Here is a 19,653-nt window from a genome sequence, read left to right on the forward strand (position 1 = left end):
ATCAGACTTGCTGCTGTCCACAGTCGTCTATCATGAGAGTTTATTATATCAATAACCTTATTATCGAGTTATATATTTGGAAGAGAAAAGTTACTAGAGGCAACGCAGAAACATGTAAAAAGCACATCTGAAATTTAAATCCGTGCTTTGGTGTATTGCAACACATGAAACGCAGCAAGGCAGAAAAATAACCTCTAAAGAGAAACTGTTCCTCTGCAGTCACAGTTTCCCATCTCTGGTAACTGCTTTACAAAAGTATGGTTTTTATTTTGGGGTTTCTGGCTTGCGGGGTTTTTTCCCTAACGCACCTGGAATGTTTTTGAGAGATTATTTTTTTTTTATACTTATGGCAAGAAGATGCTTGGCCATTTTATTTTTTTATTATTGTGCTGGGATCACACGTCTCCTCAGCAGGTGGAAAGCTACCTTTACAGCACAAAGAGCACATACTGAAAATTTCTTGGGTGTCTTACTTGCGTATGAGCCTGGGTACGAGAAAATATCCATCCATGGCTGGTGGCCACTATTTATTCACAGGCTTTTAAACACACCAGTGTATGAACTACTGTGGAGAGACTGAATTTTTTGTCCGACTTCTGCTCCTCAGGTGTTTTCACTGGGACGTATTTCTTTAGCTCTCTCCTCTGCTTGCCAGGGGCACAAAAACTTATTGAGAATGTGGAAGAGTGCAACTCTACTGTAGTATACATCTACCTTTCCTTCTCTCTTTCCTTGTGCATGAAGGTCAGGCACAGCCCTTTTATTCTATTTGTTTCTCCCTCCTCAAACAGCAGAGGGTCAGCCAACCTTTGAGTAGGAAGAGTTTTTAATGAGAGAACTGACCCCGACGCCAAAAGACCACACACTCTCTTTCTCGTCACTCCAGCTATTACTTGCTGTGCTACTAATTGTTTGGGTTCTCAAATGAAGGTTCATGAGATAGTTGCTTCATTATGACAGCTCTTACTGTGTCACTCCCTCTTTCCCCTCCTTTTCTTACTCATTCTTTCATTTACACATTTTTTTCCACATTTTTTATCTGTCATGTTGTTGCTTACCCTGCCAACTGTACGAGGCTTGTTGTAGTGAATCAGCTTTACAGCCCTTAATGAGTAAAAACAATGGGCCATTTCTCTAGGAAAGTTGTGTTGTGTTGCACAAGAAAGTGGTTATTTGGTCCCTGCTCCATGAAGCTCTTTGTTCACCCAGAAAGGAGGACTCCACGTGGCTTCTCCCTGACACTGTCCAGTCTGGTCAGAGGGGCAGGAGGAGTGGATGAAACGGGAGGCTCAGGTAGGAGCTGCAGCTCACCGTGGGACATCAGGCAGCACGAGGTATGGCTGACAGTGAGGTATCTTCTTACTTTTCAGCTATTAGCAAGTCCCTCCACATAACAATCTTACCTTTCTGTAGCAAAGTGGACTTAGGAAACACAGGTGGTGATTTCTGAATCAAGCTCATAGGCATCCTTTCTAAAGAAAAAAAAAAAAAAAGACAATTTTCACTTTTCCCAAGTATGGTTTTCTACATATATTATTCAAACCAATATAAACAGCTGATTTAGAAATATCGCTCACTTAAATATCCACGAGTTTTAAATTTGATCAGATTGAAGAGCTAGTTAACTCAAAGCCTTGCCCAAACTGCTCGTATGACAACTGAAGAAAAACAAACTACCTCATTAAGACCTCCTTTCTGAAAAACCATTTAAGAGAAGTGCTTATGTCATTGCCTCTTCTTTCTCAGTGAATAATATGAAATCTTTTCCTATTCACATGCAATAAAATTAGGAAAGAGCTGATTACACTCAAAAGCTTGTTGTCAAGATGTTACTCTGTTTTAAAAAGATAGAAACACATCTGGAGCCCCTATTCTAACATGCTCGGGTTGAATTTGCAGTACAAGTGCAGTTGTGTTTGTGATCATCTGAGGATAAACAAAGTTTGTGGAGAAGGGGGCAATCATTTTAGTCCCAGGGTTGCCCTGTGGAATTTATGTACCAAGGAAGTTGTCTGTTTTTCCTAGCTAGATCAGTTAGAAACTACATCCATACAAAGCAAGAATATGAGTAACAACTGGCAGCATTCTTCTGAAAACCTCTGAGACAATAGGAGGCAGGATGATTTAAAAAATACATTTCTGAAATATTCCTTAGAGATAACCAGAAAATAAGTATTTCAGAGCTCTATCTGCATTATTATCAACAACTGTAATCTAAACAGTGAGTTAGATAACTCATTAGCTTTTCTCTTCTCATGGTCATATAACTTTATTCCTCCTTGGTTTTGTAACTTTGTCATTAAATTAACAACTATATAAAATCAGAGACAACTGGTTATAAGCCTATGATTTAAAAGGAAACCCTTGGGTTTCATCTGCTGTCAGCATCTAATCATCTTGGAGCCTCGAATCTCTTTAGAAAACCTTCCAGAATAAGTGAAATCATTTGCTTCCTCTAAAACACAAGCAGGCTAGTCATTTACTGAATTGTGCCTATGAGGCATTCTTAGATAAGACCCTAAATTGTGCAATGCACGATTTCAAAAACACACGGTATTTTTCTTAGCGCTATTATTATTCAAGATACTTCAGAACAAAGCAGTTATCAGAACTCAGATGTATATATTATTATCTGTTCAGCTTGGTAGGCATCTAACACATTTTCCCCCTGCTCAGCAAACTTGCTGTCAGCTGAATACGGCCACCACATGCACGCTGCTCCCTGTCCCGAAACCAAGCTCGAGTCACTGGTGGAAGCCAGAGACAGATTTCAGGGACAAGAGACCAAACTCCAATGGCCTGATCCACTCTCTACTCATATCAAACTATAAATATTAAGCTTTAGTTACAAATTAGCTGATATTTGCATCACATTTGATACAAAATGCTCTTGGATGCTTCAGGAGCATGAGTATATTGATCTTCAGTATTCAGAAGAGGTAAGGGCAGTTTTCCCATTTCTAATGTAAGGAGAAACACCATTACTAGCAAGAGGCTTCTCATAACTGGGATCATTCAGCTGACTGGCCACCAGACTGCGATTCACCGCCCCATCGCAAAATGCATGCAAACACGTAGGGTCAGCAGGTCTGGTAGGTACTGATACCTGCTGAAGGTCACGAAGAGCTCTGTTTCTCAGGAAAATCCACATGCTCAATGTCTTTCAAAGACTTAAATATAAAGAGCTGGCTTGCAAGAATAGCTGGCAACCCCATTTTGGGAACAGCTTGTTTTCAGCCTGTGTCAAACTTCAAGATACCGGGACACAGACTTCGCATTATCCACTTGACAATGGCAGGAAACAGCCAAGATATCAAATTACAAAAACATCTTTTTGATTACAAGGCTATTTGGCTACTGGAAAAAGGGTAAATACTGTCTTAAAAAGAAGTATATAAATAAAGGCACAGCGAGAGAAAGCCAGAAAACACTTTTTGGACAGCTAAGGACTCCCCACTACAACTGCGCGTAGCTTCTTCCCTGGAGAAAAATGAGCTATGAACGAGAGCACTGTTGTACCAGAACGCTTTAATGCGATCCGTATGTCAACTTGCAAAACAAAATGGCAAAATTATGTAAATTTTTACTACAGAGTCCCCAAACCAATGAAAGTTACCACCATGACAGCCATTTGTAAGAAAGAGTATTTAGGAAACTGTCTATGTGGGACCATGTAGAAAAAACAATATGCAGCTACGTGAGCTTATGTTGACTCTTTTCTCACAAGCAGATGGTATTGACATAAGTTTTCTCTAAAACACAGGATTTAGAAGATAAATGACCTTGTCCAGTTGACTGACCTTCAATGGTTATTGTTTACCTGGCTTAAGCACAACGCTGAGACAGGGAATTCAGGTGGCAGCCACATCTCAGTAACAGTTAGTCCATATTAATTAATGCTTAAATGATGCTTTAATTAAAGTTCTACATATTTGAAGAACATGAATGAGTATCCCTTGCAAGCTTCTTCCCTCATTAGCTTCAAAGCAAAAGGTCATATACACTCATCTGTGCCACTATTATTTTTGATCCTCTAACTGCATTGCTGTAGGTCAGCTTTCCATGGCGCTAAATATATGGCACAAGGGAGTTGGAGAATTCAGGGCAAAAAGTGCTCTCAAGTGCTCTTTTGATTTCTCAATGTGACTATACATCTAAGAGAGGATGAGAGTCCCAGACTTAATTCTTACACATGTGGTATTTAAAGGGAAAAGCAGTTTTCAGGACATCAGCAACACGGTGACTTTTTTTCTGCTAGACTTTCACCTTACTACTTCTGCCAGAGGATCCCAACATGCACTGATAAATCTAAAGGACAACACAGCACGGACTGCAGCAAACAAGTAATAAAATGTGAATTCTGGAGAGGGGGCAATGGAGTTGTCAGGGAGGACTCTATATGACCTTACATAATTTAGGCACAGTATAAGAAATGCCCTAAAACTGAGCAAAGATGGAAAAAGAATTGTAGGAAGGATATTTAGCTGGAAAATTAATCTGATGTGCAAACTTTGACTGATACCCTGCTTTTATAGAATTAACAAAAACGATGGGATATTTTTCTTAAAGCAGGTTTTACTGAGCTTTTTCTAATCACAGAATTAAGAGTTAATACTGTGTTTTGGTCCTCTGGCTCCTTCCTGACATGTGGTGGTGCTACTGCTTAAAGCAAGTCAGATAGGCTTCTCTAAAGATCAATTTCACATTTTATTCCTTTAAAAAATGCACAGTCATCTTAGAAACAATAAAAAAGCAACCCCCCTACCCTCACATTAATTTTTTTCTTCTCATAAAATAATGTAAAACTCTTTTTTTATTGATCTAGGCATATTTCTCCTTTTACAATAAATGACTCTATATGTACAGTATTCTGTCAGTTTAAAGACAATTCCCTTTAACCATTCAGTTCAACACTTATATAACTACCTTACTCGGGGTCACGCCACATCTATTGTCCAAAAAGCACAGTAGGCATTTTCCTTTTAGCTCACCTCCACCCACTGGAAAAAAAAAAAAAAAAAACAACCAAAAAAAACCAAAACAGAATGTGTCTGGAAATTAACAGTCTTTTGGTTATAAGTTTTCCTTCACCCCCACAGAAGAGAGCTGATGAAATGTTCTGATGCGCTATTCTAACTGCATTTCTTTGCCGTTTACTGCAGTTGTGTTCTACATATGGACATATTTCATTTTGTTCCAAGCTGTGCAGAAAGGAAACTTGTCATGGCATCCCTTTCAAACGTGATGAGAGCTATGCAAATGCTGGCCTTCGTTCAAGGCTGCATCTGACGCTCCTGGCAGCAAGTGAAGCAAATAACACACATGGAAGAAGGAGGGAGGAGCACGAGTGGAAGGCTAGCTTCCGAGACATCACAGCATTATAAAAAGATTTATTTAGAAGTCTCCTATGTAATAATAATAAAAAATATGGTTGGATCTTTATTGTCAGAAACTGGTGCTGTAGGGGAATTCGACCAGCTCAACTCTAGTTCCTAGCAAGATCACCTGCCAGAACAAATTTGAGAAGGCTCAGCTCTGTGCAGCAGATATTCCTCTTCTATCAATGACTGAGAATAGAAAGGTCAGTTGAAAACAGCTCACCTGAAAAAACAAAAATCTTTTTCTGCAAGCAAGCTGAACTGACAGTACATTAACATGCTTATTGGTGACAGTAATGCCAAGAAATAGGCTTCTGCACCCAAATGCAAAACGTGCAGTTTTGTGTGCCTTCTATTTGAAGCATAAAGACAGTCTGGAGGGGTGGGGGGGTGAGGGGGGGAGAAAAAAATAAAAGCTTCCAAAAAGGCAAGATCCATTTGACTGTGGGACAGTTTTCGAAGGGAAATGAAAATGTCATCACCTGACATTTCTGAAGCTGAGCTTTCAATTCCCAAGACAGTGTGCAGGCAGGAGTGTTAAATAGAAAAGCTGGTCACAGACCAGTACACTCTCCATGTGTTTCCCTGGGGCAATTAACGTCACTTCCTCTATCAAGGGGCTCACTGTGCTTACCAGTGAATATGTCAGGTCCAGTTGCTCACAAGTCTCTGAAAACAACCACTACAAAGTCACTGACAGGACCTTTAGGTTGAAAAATGAATCCTTCTAACGCATACAATCTCAAAAAAGAAAGTTTAATTGAACAGTCCTTTGAAAGAGACGACTGCACTCCCATGTGACATTCCCAGAGAAGAGAAGCAGAACGTGTGTAACCAAAAACCTGTCTCAAGACAGCTTTAATCTAGTTTTTCTGCCTCCTCCTTTCCTGTTGCACTACTGGATTCATGCCGCAGGGGCAGAAAATCTCCCCTTCCTGCAAACACAGGGGCACTGTGCCACATAGCCCCCCCTGAGGAATCTGGAAACACCAACTCAACGCTGAGAAGTCCCAAGCCAGAGGGGTGCTGGGAACATATCCTTTTTTCACCGCAGATCCCAGAGTGCCCGTGGACCCTGTCAGGCTGCTTGGAGGAGCCATTAACTAGCGTTGCACCACATAAACGCACCGGTATATGGCCTCAAAGGTCTTAAAATTCTCCGCAATCTACAGAACTATTCTAAATGATTTTTACTTAGAAATCCTTTTATGATTTATGAAAAACATCACCTCTGAGGAGTTGTGTAGATGGCAACGCTAAAAAAAAAAACATATTAGCAGTCAGAGCTGAAAGCCTCTCCCACACACAAGCAATCACAACAACCTCCTCCTCTCCTCCCCTCCCCTCCCTCCTCCCGAGATGCAAATGGTGGGGAAAAGAAAAGAGGGAAGCAGCAGCAGGGTCAGGCTGGGCTTTCTTCCAAGCGTGCCCTCCTGGACCTGCCCTCAGTAAACTGAGGGCACTGCTAATACAAGTGGGGACTGGCCAAGCGTCGCCCGGGGACAATGGCAGGTGGAAGCATGCACAGGACTATCTGGCACATCAAATCAGCCAGGGAGGTGGCACTGAACCAGCAGCACGGTGCTGCCAGCACCTAGTGGCCGCTGTCTGGGGTCAGCGTTGCCAGACCACCCTGCAGCTGACTCTCGCAGCAGGGGAAGGATTCCCGAATAAAAGTGTTGGTTAAAAGAAAAAAAAAGTAAACTGACAGAACAAAACAAAACGGCAAAGCGGGAGAGTGGGAGACTTGTACACATAACCCAGCAACCAGGCACCGTTCTGTGACCATCCGTACAGGTTACAGTCACCCATCCTACCTGAACTTCAAGGCAGAATGGTGGACGCTCGCAGCTTTGTCTCGGGGCTCTGCCTTATCTACCCCAGTGGTGGCCAACACCTCCACCCAGCTGGAGCTGCTGAAGGCAGAGGCTGCAGTGCAGACCTCAGACTGCAGAAGGTGCCTCGACCTTTCTCCCGGGGCAGGCATAGGCAGCACACCTGCCTGCAAAAGGTGTGCCCACGTGGAGGACATTCTGCAGCAGGTGGCTGACCTGCATCAATGATAACTTCCTTCTCCAAGTTACAGAGAGACAATGAGGAGAGGTGCTGTGCTGGACCTTGTTCTCACCAACAAGGGGCTGGTGGGGAATGTGAAGCTCAAGAGCAACTTTGGCTGTAGTGATCATGAGATAGGTGAAAATCCTTAGGGCAGTAAGGAGGGTCCACATCAAGCTCACAACCCTGGACTTCAGGAAAGCAGACTTTGGCCTCCTCAGGGATCTGCTTGGTAGAATAGAATGGGATAAAGCCCTGGAAGGAAGAGGGGCCCAAGAAAGCTGGTTAATATTCAAAGATCACCTCCTCAAAGCTCAGGAGTGATGCATCCCAACAAAAAGGAAGTTGGGCAAAAATGCCAGGAGGCCTGCATGGACAAACAAGGAGCTCCTAGACAAACTCAAACTCAAAAAGGAAGCCTACAAAGGGCTGAAGCAAGGGCAGGTAGACTGGGAGGAATTCAGAGAAATTGTCCGAGCAGCGAGGACTCAGGTTAGGAGAGATAAAGCCCAGATAGAATTAAATCTGTCCATGGATATCAAAGGCAAAAAGAAAAACTTCTACAGGTATGTCAGGGATAAAAGGAAGACTAGAGAAAATGTGGGCCCTCTCTGGAAGGAAACAGGGTGGTTGGCCACACTCAGAGAGCTGTGGTCAACGGCTCGATGTCCAAGTGGCATCCAACAATGAGTGGCATTCCTCAGGGGAACAGTATTGGGACCGGTCCTGTTTAACATCTTTGTTGGTGACACGGACAGGGGGATTGAGTGCACCGTCAGTAAGTTTTCCAGTGACACCAAGCTGAATGGTGCAGTTGACATACTGGAGGGAAGGGATGCCATCCAGAGGGACCTGGAGAGGCTTGAGAGTTGGGTCCGGGAGAATCTCATGAAGTTCAACAAAGCCAAGTGCAAGGTCACGCATGTGGGTTGGGGCAATTCCAAGCACAAATACAGGCTGGGTAGAGAATGGATTGAGACCAGCCCTGAGGGCTTGGGCGTGTTGGTTGATGAGAAACTCAACATGAACCAGTAATGTGTGCTCACAGACCAGAAGGCCAACCGCATCCTGGGCTGCATCCCCAGCAGCATGGCCAGGAGGTCGAGGGAGGAGATTCTGCCCCTCTACTCTGCTCTCCTGAGACTCCACCTGGAGTACTGTGTCCAGCTCTGGAGCCCCCAACATAAGAAGGACATGGACCTGTTGGATTGAGTCCAGAGGAGGCCCACAAAGATGATCAGAGGGCTGGAGCACCTCTCCTATGAGGACAGGCTGAGACAGTTGGGGCTGTTCAGCCTGGAGAAGAGGAAGCTCTGGGGAGACCTGATACCAGCCTTCCAGTACCTAAAAAGGGACTACAGGAAAAACGGGGAGGGACTCTCTATCAGGGATCATAGCAGTAGGATGAGGGGTAATGGTTTTAAACTGAAAGAGGGGAGGTTTAGATTTAGGAAGAAATTCTTAACTCTGAGGGTGGTGAGACACTGGAACAGGTTGCCCAGAGAAGCTGTGGACGCCCCATCCCTGGAGGTGTTCCAGACCAGGCTGGATGGGCCTTTGAGCAACCTGGTCTAGCGGGAGGTGTCCCTGCCCGTGGCAGGGGGGTTGGAACTAGATGATCTTCAAGGTCCCTTCCAACCCAAACGATTCTATGATTCAATTATATAATTCTATGAAAAAGCTTTAGTCTTCACTTTAGCAAGTCATCTGCAGGAGTAGAATAAAGCCACTCTGTGGAAGAGATGTAATGTAGACTTCAAAGCCATTTGTATCCACCTGTGGCAAGCTCAGTGATGCTGACCCCCCCCACAGTAAACTGGACTGACCAAGAGCAGTAAGCCCCATGTGTCCTTCACAAGCTTTATAGAATTAAGTTGTCTTTCAGGCAATAGTTTGCTAGGCTTTTTTTTTTTTTGTCCCTTTTTTTTTTTTATTCTGGGTAGCAAAGTCTTAATGCAATATCTGTTTACTACAATCCTCCAAGAGGCAAGATGTTCCTTGGCTTTTATCCAAACCATTTAGTTCACATACATATTGGAAAAAGCTGTCATGTCAGCAGCTAAGGTTGATATCAAGAGAGACAATAAGAGGATTAAGAGGTGGAAAGCTTTAGAAGGCAAGCTACTGAATATTTCACAAGAAATGAAGCTGAGAGTGCTACTGATGCAAGGGGAAGGTCAGAAAGATTAAACACCTCAGGGACAGTTAAGAAATATTAAAACAGCCATTAGGCATTCCAGATGTTGATATGTAGCTTTTAGGATCACAGTATTTCAATCTGACTTTTGTACCAAGGCGAGTGCTTCACTGAATGTGCGCCAGTGACATACAGCACTTGCCAGGGGAATTTGCTGGGATGCATCTACAGCAACACAGGAATGATCTGACATTTGAGAGTCCCTCCGAGGGCTGATATCTTGTCATTTTATTGCTCATTTTTATTAACATCTGAATGCTACTGATGTGGATGGAGTTCCACATCTCTAACTGCAAGGGTCTGGTGAGATCCAGACTGGTGAGAGATTTCACAAAGACCGACTCCTTGTCACAGTTAGCGCTTCCTACCTGATCCTCTAATGACACGGTTAAACAGCAGACCTCCATTATATCTCACCGCCATCAAGACCATGTAGTCTGGGGGAAAAAGACCATGTAGTCTGGGGGAAAAAGCAGATAGTAGAAGAATTTTGCAGGGCATTACGAATATTTGGCAGCAAAGGGACCAGGCAGAGGTAAGTCCAGGTGTTTTCTGTAGCCTTGTCAATGACAAGAGGTAAGGAACAGCAGGAATCTCTCTGTAATTGCTTCATTCTGCATTACAATAATCTCACCTATAAACTTCAAGACACAACCTGCCAATGGGCAATTCAAAGAACACTAGTTTCTTGCAAAGTAGAAAGGGACTTAAGTATTACATTACCTTACACTATCCTTTAGTTCACAAGTACATCTGAAATGACCCTTCCACCCCTCCCCTGTCCCCAGCCTACCAGGAAGGCATTAAGAAGCTTGGACAATATATTTTATATCACAGAATCATAGAATCTTCGTGGTTGGAAGGGACCTTTGAGATCATTGAGTCCAACCATATCTTCATATCTTTGAGCTCATGGAGCACACTAATGAATTAACACCTTGTCAATATCCAGTTTCTGTTATACCATGTTTTTGTGGCACGTTTTACTTAATGACTTTCTGGAAATACTCAGTCATAAGAAATTTCTCTCCCACCTCCTGTAAGTACAGATATTCTACTGTGAAAGTCGAAAAATGCTCACCATTTCCTTTTATCTTGACATGCTATTTCAATCCTGCATCCAGGCACTTTGTACTTTAAAAATGCTTGAATTATAAAGAATAACTTTCTAGCTCTTATGACTTTACAAAAAATTGTTTTATTTCTTGGAAAAGGTAACTTGGCTTTTGATTAAAAAGAAAATCTCTTGAAGTAAATTGGGAACTACCTTTTGTTGGTTTTTTACTTACATTAAAAATTACTACATTTAAAAATTACTATTTCCCCATGCACTACTACTGAGCTATTGTGTTTTCACATTATGAATTAACTTTGGCTAGCAACTTGCCCACTGTGTTATTTCTCTTTTATTCTCGGTAGTCATTTTAAAGTATTATGTCTCTTTAAATAACACAATGGAAGACAATAAATCTTCATGCACAATAAAGGAGTTTTAGAGGTGTATACTCTTTGGCCATTGGAGATGGTAAATATACAGTCAGCCACAACTGCTTCTTTGAGGAACTGTGCTAAAAGGACAAGTTAAGTCAACATTAACTAGCAGCTAAAAACTGGATCTTCTGTACACTAGTTGAAATATCTGGTGGGAATTTTTTAGTGAAACAATGAATTGCAACACATTAAAGATAATATGTCGTCTTCCCCCCCACCCCCCCCCCCCAAAGTAACATGCCAGTTTCAACCCAGGTTTTTGCATTTAGAAGTGTTGAACCTAAACTAGTTAACATAGCACACCAGTTAACATGAGAGAGAAACCTTAATCTCCTACACTACAATAAACAGGAACATGGAAATCAAGACACGAGGCTCAAAGACTTCAACCTGTGTCTCCATTGTGCCAACACAGGCTTAGATAAAGCACCAGAATTAGTGCTGATAAGTACTATATTTCTTTCAAGCAGTCAGACAAATCATTATAACGTTGCAGCAATTACTTTTCCAAGCTCTGTTTTCCTATGAGGTACAGTGAATATCTCCAGTATTTTCTTGAGATGGAGTAGCCCCAGACATCAGTCATTGTTGCAGTAGCAAAGGGAATGAATTCATGTAGGTTTGGCTCAATAAGATACTTTTTCCCCTTAGCAAACATTGAAAAATTAAAAAAAAAAGACAACCCAAAAAACCAAAAACCCCCAAACATTCAAATTGCATTACTTTGTTCACATCACATGTCATTTACCATTTGCTGTACCACTTTCGTAGAGCATGGCTGATTTTATTGAAGCTTTTACTAACCTAACTGGTTGACAGAGAATATCTTCCTCATTCAGTCACTGCAGTTTCCACAAAAAAGAAAAATATTTTGTCCTTAAAAACATGATATTTGCTAGGCTTTTTTAAACTGGAGTCACTCTGAAAAGGAAGTAATGAGTAGAGCTAAAATAAGTGAATTTGAAAGTTTTGAAGAATTGGAAGTAATTAGCAGTAATAAAATCAAATAACTGTGTAGTGGTAATGATCAGGAGCAGTATCCTCAGTTTCAGACATGTGGAGTCAGGCAAAAGCAGCTTTGTCTGCTGATTCAGGTTGCAAAGGGTTCTGTTAAGGATTTCTAAACAGCAAAATGTTGACCAAGACATCTAATCCCCTTCCTCAAACTATGTTTCCATCTTTTTTTCTATATTGTATTCTGTACATTCATTTGCAACACCTAAACGATGATGCAATTACCAAGCTGAGTTATAAAGCTAATATACATTTTTTGAATCTAGTACAAAAAAACCCCCCACCTTTTGTGATGGTGTGACAGAATGATCTATGAGGAGCTGGAGCTATGCAGACATGTATTTTTGTAATTAGAGAGATCAAACCAGGTTTCATACCTGCGTAGCTCCATTCCTAGTGGATCTATCCCTGTTTTACCACTATAATGAGATTTAAAGCCAGGCCTTATCTTCCAAGTGCACATAAGGATCAGTTCATCCCACATTCAGCAACAGCAGGTGACAGGAGGATCGAAGCCAGATTAACAGACGGACTTCACAGAGCAAGGATTTAACTTGACTGTGTTAAATACACCTGTGGCATAAGTCACACCAATAGCAGTTAATTCCCACTGCTGTCTTTGACAGCACTAAAATGCTCCTCATATTGCTCTAGTTATAGAATTTTTCATATTTCTCATCGGGACACTAATTTTCCCAGTTTTATGACAGGACTACGAGAATGCAGGCTACGGTTTGATGCTCAGCCTATACATCAGAGTCAATTCTTTAGGCTTTATGTTATTCAGCTTTTAAGAAGAAGTAATAAAAATTGACTTTACAACAAGCTAAAACATTTGTTTGTTTATAGATGTTAAAAATTGCTGCACTACGTAAGCAAGAAGGGGGTGACAGCACAAGACACTCCCAACAGCTTTACTGTTTTAGCTGAGAAATGGCATCCACATGCCCTCCTTCCAAGGGCTCATGTTAGAGGCAGCAGAATCATCAGGTCCTGCCCTGGCTAGATCAGCCTAGCTTCATAAACACTGCCCCAAATCTGTGCAGGAGCAGCAATGTATATTAATTTCCAGAAGAGAGTGGACTTAAAGAATTCTGCATTTAAAATTGCCTCGAGTTGCAGCTACCGCAGTTCCTACATCACTGCTGGCAGAAAGGCAGGAAAAAACATGCAAAATATTCTGGATGTGGTCTTATACTACATCAAGAGGAACATGGTGCATGTCTTTTTCCCTCTGCAAGCTATGGTTGCTCTTCGTGGATCAGGAGTGATGGATTAGAACAGCTCCAAGAGCTGTCAGCTAATATGTACACCGCGGCAAGATCAGACAGCAGCAACCTGTCTGGAATGCTGTGACAATTTCTGGCTGCCACCACGAGAACCGCAGGTCATGCTACCAGAGGAGTTTTCAAAGTAGAAACCTGAAGTTTAAAAAAAAAAGGCACCAAGACTGCATAATCTTCTACACAATAGGAAGTAAGCGTTCAGAAGATAAAGTACTGACAGTCTCTTGGAGATTTTTCACATCGCTACAGCTTCTTGTGCAGTCTGATGCCACCGTATTTTCTCATTACACTGGGGCAGCTGCGTTCAGGTGAACTGAGAGCAGGGCCAGTGTCAGAATTATCAGTGGGGCTCGCTGAGCCGGCTACTCAGTTACACCCTTGGACGTGTACTTGTGTTCCATGGTTAAAAAAAAAATAAAAAATCTAGACAGTACAGATGCTTGTAGTTCTGCGAACTTCACTGTGCATTGAAAATACCCATTACCGCATGAAAATAGGACACTCAATAGGTACTGTTGTGGCTTGGGCACAGCATAAAATCAGACGTAGTGTAAAGCATAGTGAAGTTGCTGAAAACGTAGAAAAACATCGAATGCACCATACTAAATGCCCTGCGAAAGATGTTAGAGATTTAATTATTACAATCTCAGCAACAAGATATGTATTTCTTAGACATTGCAGTCATGTATGAAGGTCACGACTTTGCAAACAAGATGACCATTCAAAGCAATGATTATCTGACTTTCTAGGCCACTTCCCTGAATTCTGACATCCCTTCTTAAACTTTGTAACAATAAAAGGAAGGAAACCACAGTCAATTGTTGTGCTGGTCACTCACCGCATGTTAAGAAAAGGACTGTGAGATTTGAGCCTGTGGGTGATGCTTGTAAGAGATTTGATGAGAACGGCTGGGGGCATAGAAGGAACAAACCTGCTGACTACTATCTGCACACGAGAAACCCAGCCAGAGGGAGGGCAAGCCAGCATGGTGACTCTGCCTGAGACATGGCTGTGCTGCCCAAATACCAGGGCAGGGCACAGGTGCCTACGCTGGTGCCATCCCCGTGTGGGTGCTCCCACTGCACCCAAAGAGCAACTGAACTCTCACAGTACATGGCGAGGTGCCCTGACCACCAAAGGGAGGTGGACGCCACCAGACACACTCGGACCCTAGTGCCAAGTCACTCACAAATTGAGAGGCTTAAACAGACGGCTCCTGTCCCTGCTCCCATCTGTTCCTCTTGCCCTGCGGGAGCTTCCCTGGAGCAGCCCCTGCTGGAGACAGGGGAGTGGGTGTATCTCGGGATGCTGAGGGCCACTTCCAGCACCTACTCCTGCAACTAGCAAACTGAGAGTACGTGTCATTGACAGGTGAGAGTTTTCCACAGTGCAACTCTGGGACAACGTGGCAAGTTAAAGCATACATGCCATTTCCCCCCCCTCCCCCCCACCCCCCCCCCGAAGAGAGCATCTCTCATCCCCTCAGAAGTCATAAAGGTGAACAAAAGTGCTCGAGCACAAGAGTAGCAGGACAGGACTAGTGGTGCTCTTTGGGACAGGCAAAGGTGAGCTTATCAAGAGCTGTAGCTGGTTGGAATAAAAAACTGAAATAAAGCATACCTCCAAGCCAGAAGGTGTAAAATGCAGAATCCTGCTGTGCTAAATACCTCACTGTATGCTAGCAGGGTTACTTCAAAACATGCAAGGCATTTGAAGTAGTGGCCAATAAATCACATTAGACCTCCCTGTAAGTCTTAGCTCCATTCCACTGCAGGCAGATTTATATAAATTGCCTTTACGCCATCACCTTGGAAAAATAAGGGATAATGAATTCCTATAAGGAGGAAAATTTTGTAAAGGCAGGTTACTCAACAGGATGTACTGAACCACCCTAGGGCACTGGTGGTGACTTTGGAGAGGCATCCTCCTCTGCACTGCTTGTGCCAGCTGGAACCGGAGCGCTGCCCCTAGGTCACACGTGGATACACATCCTTAGTGCCAGGCTGATGGCAGGTGTCTTCCAAGACTTGCACTACTCAGAAGCAGCAGGGCAGAACATAGGAAACAGTAACTGGAATCGGTGACTGACGTGAAACACTGAAAAGCCCCCAGTACTTTCCCAAAACTCCTGCCAAGGATCATCCTTTGTATTGACTGCAGCAGCACCCACACGGCACAGTCCCGACTTTAACCTTCCTGCTCTTCCAGCAGGCAGGAAACAGCATGCAGAATGATGTAGCCAGGCTCTCCCCATGAGACAAAACTAATAGGAGAAATTTTGCCCACGTAATTGCCAGGCGTGGGCTTCAACACAGCACCTAGTTCAGCTGTGGATTTTAAAACTGGTTACAAAACTAGGCTGTTGAGAATCTACCAAGAAACATTAAATACGAAGCTACTGCCTCTGACTTCAAGTCGTTAGCCACAACGTGCTGGGTGTACAGAAGGTATGCTGGTGGAAACAGCAATGGTCCCTGTTTTCTCAGCCCCCTCCCTAGACCTCTGCGGGTGGCCACAGTTAGGCATGGGATGCCAAGCTTCCAGTTTAACCCAGTATGACATGTCTTATGCTGTGCTCTTAAGGCATACATGCTGGAAGAGGTCTGTTACGCTTAGGTGGCTCAAGTCCACCTTTGTACTGCCTCCTTGCTCCGTTTAACTGGACTAAATCATGTGAAGAAAAACAAACATAACAACAAGACAAGGTAAAAGAAGCTCGTGGGCTCTTTATGCTGCTATTACATACCCTGTTTTGAGTCTTTACAGTAGATTGTCCCCCATGTACAACTTTCAGTACGTTTCTTCTGAGAGAGGTTTTTCACATCCTGCATGTATTTTATGATCCTTTAAATATTACCTTACACTTGCCTCATCTCTACTCCAAAAAGATACCACAGCAACACAACAGGCATTTTCAGCTACTTTAAAAAAAACAAAAAAGTTCAACACTGGTGTAGGCACATCCACTTAAGTCAAAGATTTCTTAGAGATGAACAAACAGATCTGGTAAATGTTAGATAAGCTGAAACAAATGAGGAATTTGATACTAAGTACACCAGAAGAAGATGACATTTTTCAACTGTTACATGGCGGTTTACAAAGTCTGAGAGATTAGCATTATACTTAGATGGCAAAATTGGACCAAAAGAATTAAGGTTCCTGCTGCAAGACACATGTGCAGGACTGAAGTAGGTGGCAAGGAAGAAAGAGAGTGTGGATTTTGCAGCTCAAATTGTTCAACTTTATCTTCCTTTTTGTTCCCTAACCCAGGCTCTGCATATGATTTCCTACATGTTTGCTCCTTCCCAATTACTTTGTACGTTAGCTGATTTCAATAAACTTGAAGCAACAAGCAATCTCGAGGATACTCAGTTCCCCTGTCTCTCTGATATTTTACAAATTAGCCATTTTATAACTACTTCACTAGTGAAAAATACATTGAAAAATTCTTCAAGGAGACAGAAGCATCATTGAATAGCCAGTGATAATTCTCTTCCCCAGGATGTTTTTAAGATGAGCCCAACCTCTTTTCTTCCTTTTCTTCCTAAAACTGTTTCAGCTATAATCAGCTACAGTTTGGGTGTTTACTCTTTTTCCTGAAAGAAAAAAAAATAAAAATTGATACTAGTAGGGGAGGAACATAGATTTTTCCCCTGAAATGTTGATTTACTGTCTAAAACTATGAAATGTAAAAGGAAGAATATTCTGATCTTTCCCTAACTTAGAGTTCTGCTTTTTGAAGCTTACCTTACACCTTATTGATAAAGCTGGTACCGTTGAAGATTGCCTGAAACGTCCCTTCATATAATTCTACTTTCACTTGCCTATAACTTAGTTAAACTTTTATCATTTGGTCTGATTTTTATTTTTTTTTTAAATATGTCTGCCTCAGGCTGAAATTTTTTGGAAGCATTTCAGCCAATATCTCAGCTATTTCTGCAAACGAGACAGGGATGTGCGGGCGGGAAGTTTAACTTGCATTGAGCATTCTGATGACAACTCCTTTGAATAAGCTTTCCGTGCTTTAAAGTAGGGAACAGAAATTTGACAAGAGAGGGAGGGCATCATATGAAAATGATATGATGATTCATTCCTCCATATGAAAATTTGAGCCATTGGGCCAAGATAATAAATCTTCCAGAAAATTGCAGCCTGCATATCTGTTAGTGATTAACAGCTAAAATTCTACATTCAATGAACACATTCATGCTTTTCATGGGGTTTTAGTGACATCCAGATTGCCTATATAATGCCCTCAAAGAACAGCTAAGAACACATCTGTGCCCTAGAAGTTTTTGTATGTGAGCCAGCTGGGCATATGTAACCCCCAGAATAAATATACATTACAGGGCTTCAGGAAGAACACTGGCTATTCTGAGCAGAGGTGAGACTGAGCAATAGCAGGACTGGGGTAGGAGGCAGGGCGGGGGTGAACCTGACACAGCTGTACACCTGTGCAAACCTGGGAAGCAGGACATATACGGGAGGAGGAAAGGGAAACGATGCTGGGAAGCCACTCTCCTTAAAAGAGACTTATGAATTCTTCAGTCTAAAGAAGTTGGGTTTTAGGGGCATAGCGTCATTTTATGTGAAACTGCAGAGCATCTAACAAGAGGGAAGGCAAATTTCAGGGGAAGAAGGCAGAGTTGGGCAGGCTAGACAAGAAAGAGCAGGGGCCAGGAGCAAGACCAAAATCAGACAAGGAAGTGAGGGTGGTAGGACAAGAAAAATACAAAGAAAATATAATACAAAGAAAAGCAGGATGAGCTTTCAGGTGTCATGGATCTATACTTCCAAGGGGACATGCTGTCTACAGTTTAGCTGCTTCCCAGATCTTGTATCATTGCCTAAGCTGGCTGCCCACTGTCCCAGTCTACAGCAGAGTAAGCTTTGCATTCTTCTCAACTTAGAGTCTGGGTCCAGGCATTGCAACATCCCCACCGTGTTTCATGGCCCCACCAGAGGACTTTGTGCTTCTCAGCAAGGACCTTCCCTATAACAGAGTCAAGACTTCATCAGTAAAGGATATAGACAAGTCATATGCTCCAGTACGTGACAGGTTTTGTTTGGAAATTGCAAGAGCAAGGATGAGTTTTTAGGTTCTGGGGGTCTAGGCTTTGGATACTCAGGATCAGTTGGGATCTGTGGCCTCTGTCTATTTTTTCTAACTCCTGTTCCTAAGAAAAACTTTCTCATTGAGTTCTTTTGCTTCTTAAGATGAGATAGGAGGAGTAGGTGTCTTGGGTCTGTGTTGCCAATCCAGCATGACTCCCTGTGATCTGCTCCCAGGTTGCAGTGAAGTCTTACTGGCTGCTGTTGTCTTTTTTGGCCTAGGCCATATCACTAGCACTTTTCTCTACCAGCAGACTGCACATTAAAGAAGAGATAACTGCAATAAATAAAAAAATGACACACCGACATGTTCTTCCATACATTATACTAGGAACTGGAAGGAAAAACCCATGGGAGGGAAACTGCAATAGAAAGGCAGGTCCATTTAAGAGAGGAGTGTGGAAGAGGCTGGAGAAGATGGCCCAAAAAAGTCTGTGAGATAAAATGATAACTTGTATGCTTTCCTGGAACGTATTTCTGGGGGTTCAACAGTTTTTGAGAGCTTGTCTGTCACAGCCATCTGTGTCACCCATTGGCAAATGTCCCAGTCCTTACAATTTTTATGCAAAAATGCTGACGTCTAACATTTACTTTAGTAGCTAAGAGATGAGGAAAGCTGATCCTAAGTTTGGATAATTAATATTTGTTGTTAAAATGGCACCGGTGTGCAGAGCACCACTTTTAGAACTGCTGTTCAATAGTCTCCCCTCCTGCCCACCAATGTGCAATGACAAAAACTATAAGGTTCTGTAATTACATACTTAAACATTCTTTTACTTCCCAACAAACCTTTGCTCCCTCCACTGTCTAGACTGCATGGTTCTCACTGTGAACCTAAGAATGCAGTACTACTGCCCATCAGCATGGAGTCTGGTCCCTGACCTGTAACGTCAGCAAGGTCTAATTCCCTGACATACAGACCTTTGGGTACACGCACGCCTGTCATAGTGAACTGCAGATCAACTCACTTCAATGCCTGATAAAGCTCAGCTTTTCTGTGGTCTGATGTCATCAATGTAGGTGAGCTTATGAAGATAAACTGGTCTGCAGTAAGACAGCTGTTACTGACAATGAGTCGTATATAAAAAGGCAACATCTAACTGAAGAGGTGGGAAAGGTG

The 19,653-nt window shown here is 42.6% G+C and overlaps 1 long non-coding RNA gene across 3 annotated transcripts in view; it reads right to left on the reverse strand.

Annotated features, from left to right (window-relative positions):
• Nucleotides 1-1,030: 1,030 nt before the first annotated feature.
• Nucleotides 1,031-19,653, reverse strand: part of LOC141747278 (uncharacterized) — a 41,356-nt gene continuing 22,733 nt past the window's right edge. For 2 of the 3 annotated variants that reach the window (XR_012588654.1, XR_012588651.1), the window contains exon 7: nt 16,329-17,017. This is a non-coding gene — a long non-coding RNA (uncharacterized LOC141747278). Of the gene's footprint in view, nt 1,473-16,328; nt 17,018-19,653 lie in introns of those variants that run through there. The other variant, XR_012588653.1, reaches the window with a different exon arrangement.

The sequence above is a fragment of the Larus michahellis genome, chromosome 1 (assembly GCF_964199755.1).
Source record: "Larus michahellis chromosome 1, bLarMic1.1, whole genome shotgun sequence".
NCBI classification, from domain to species: Eukaryota; Metazoa; Chordata; class Aves; order Charadriiformes; family Laridae; genus Larus; species Larus michahellis.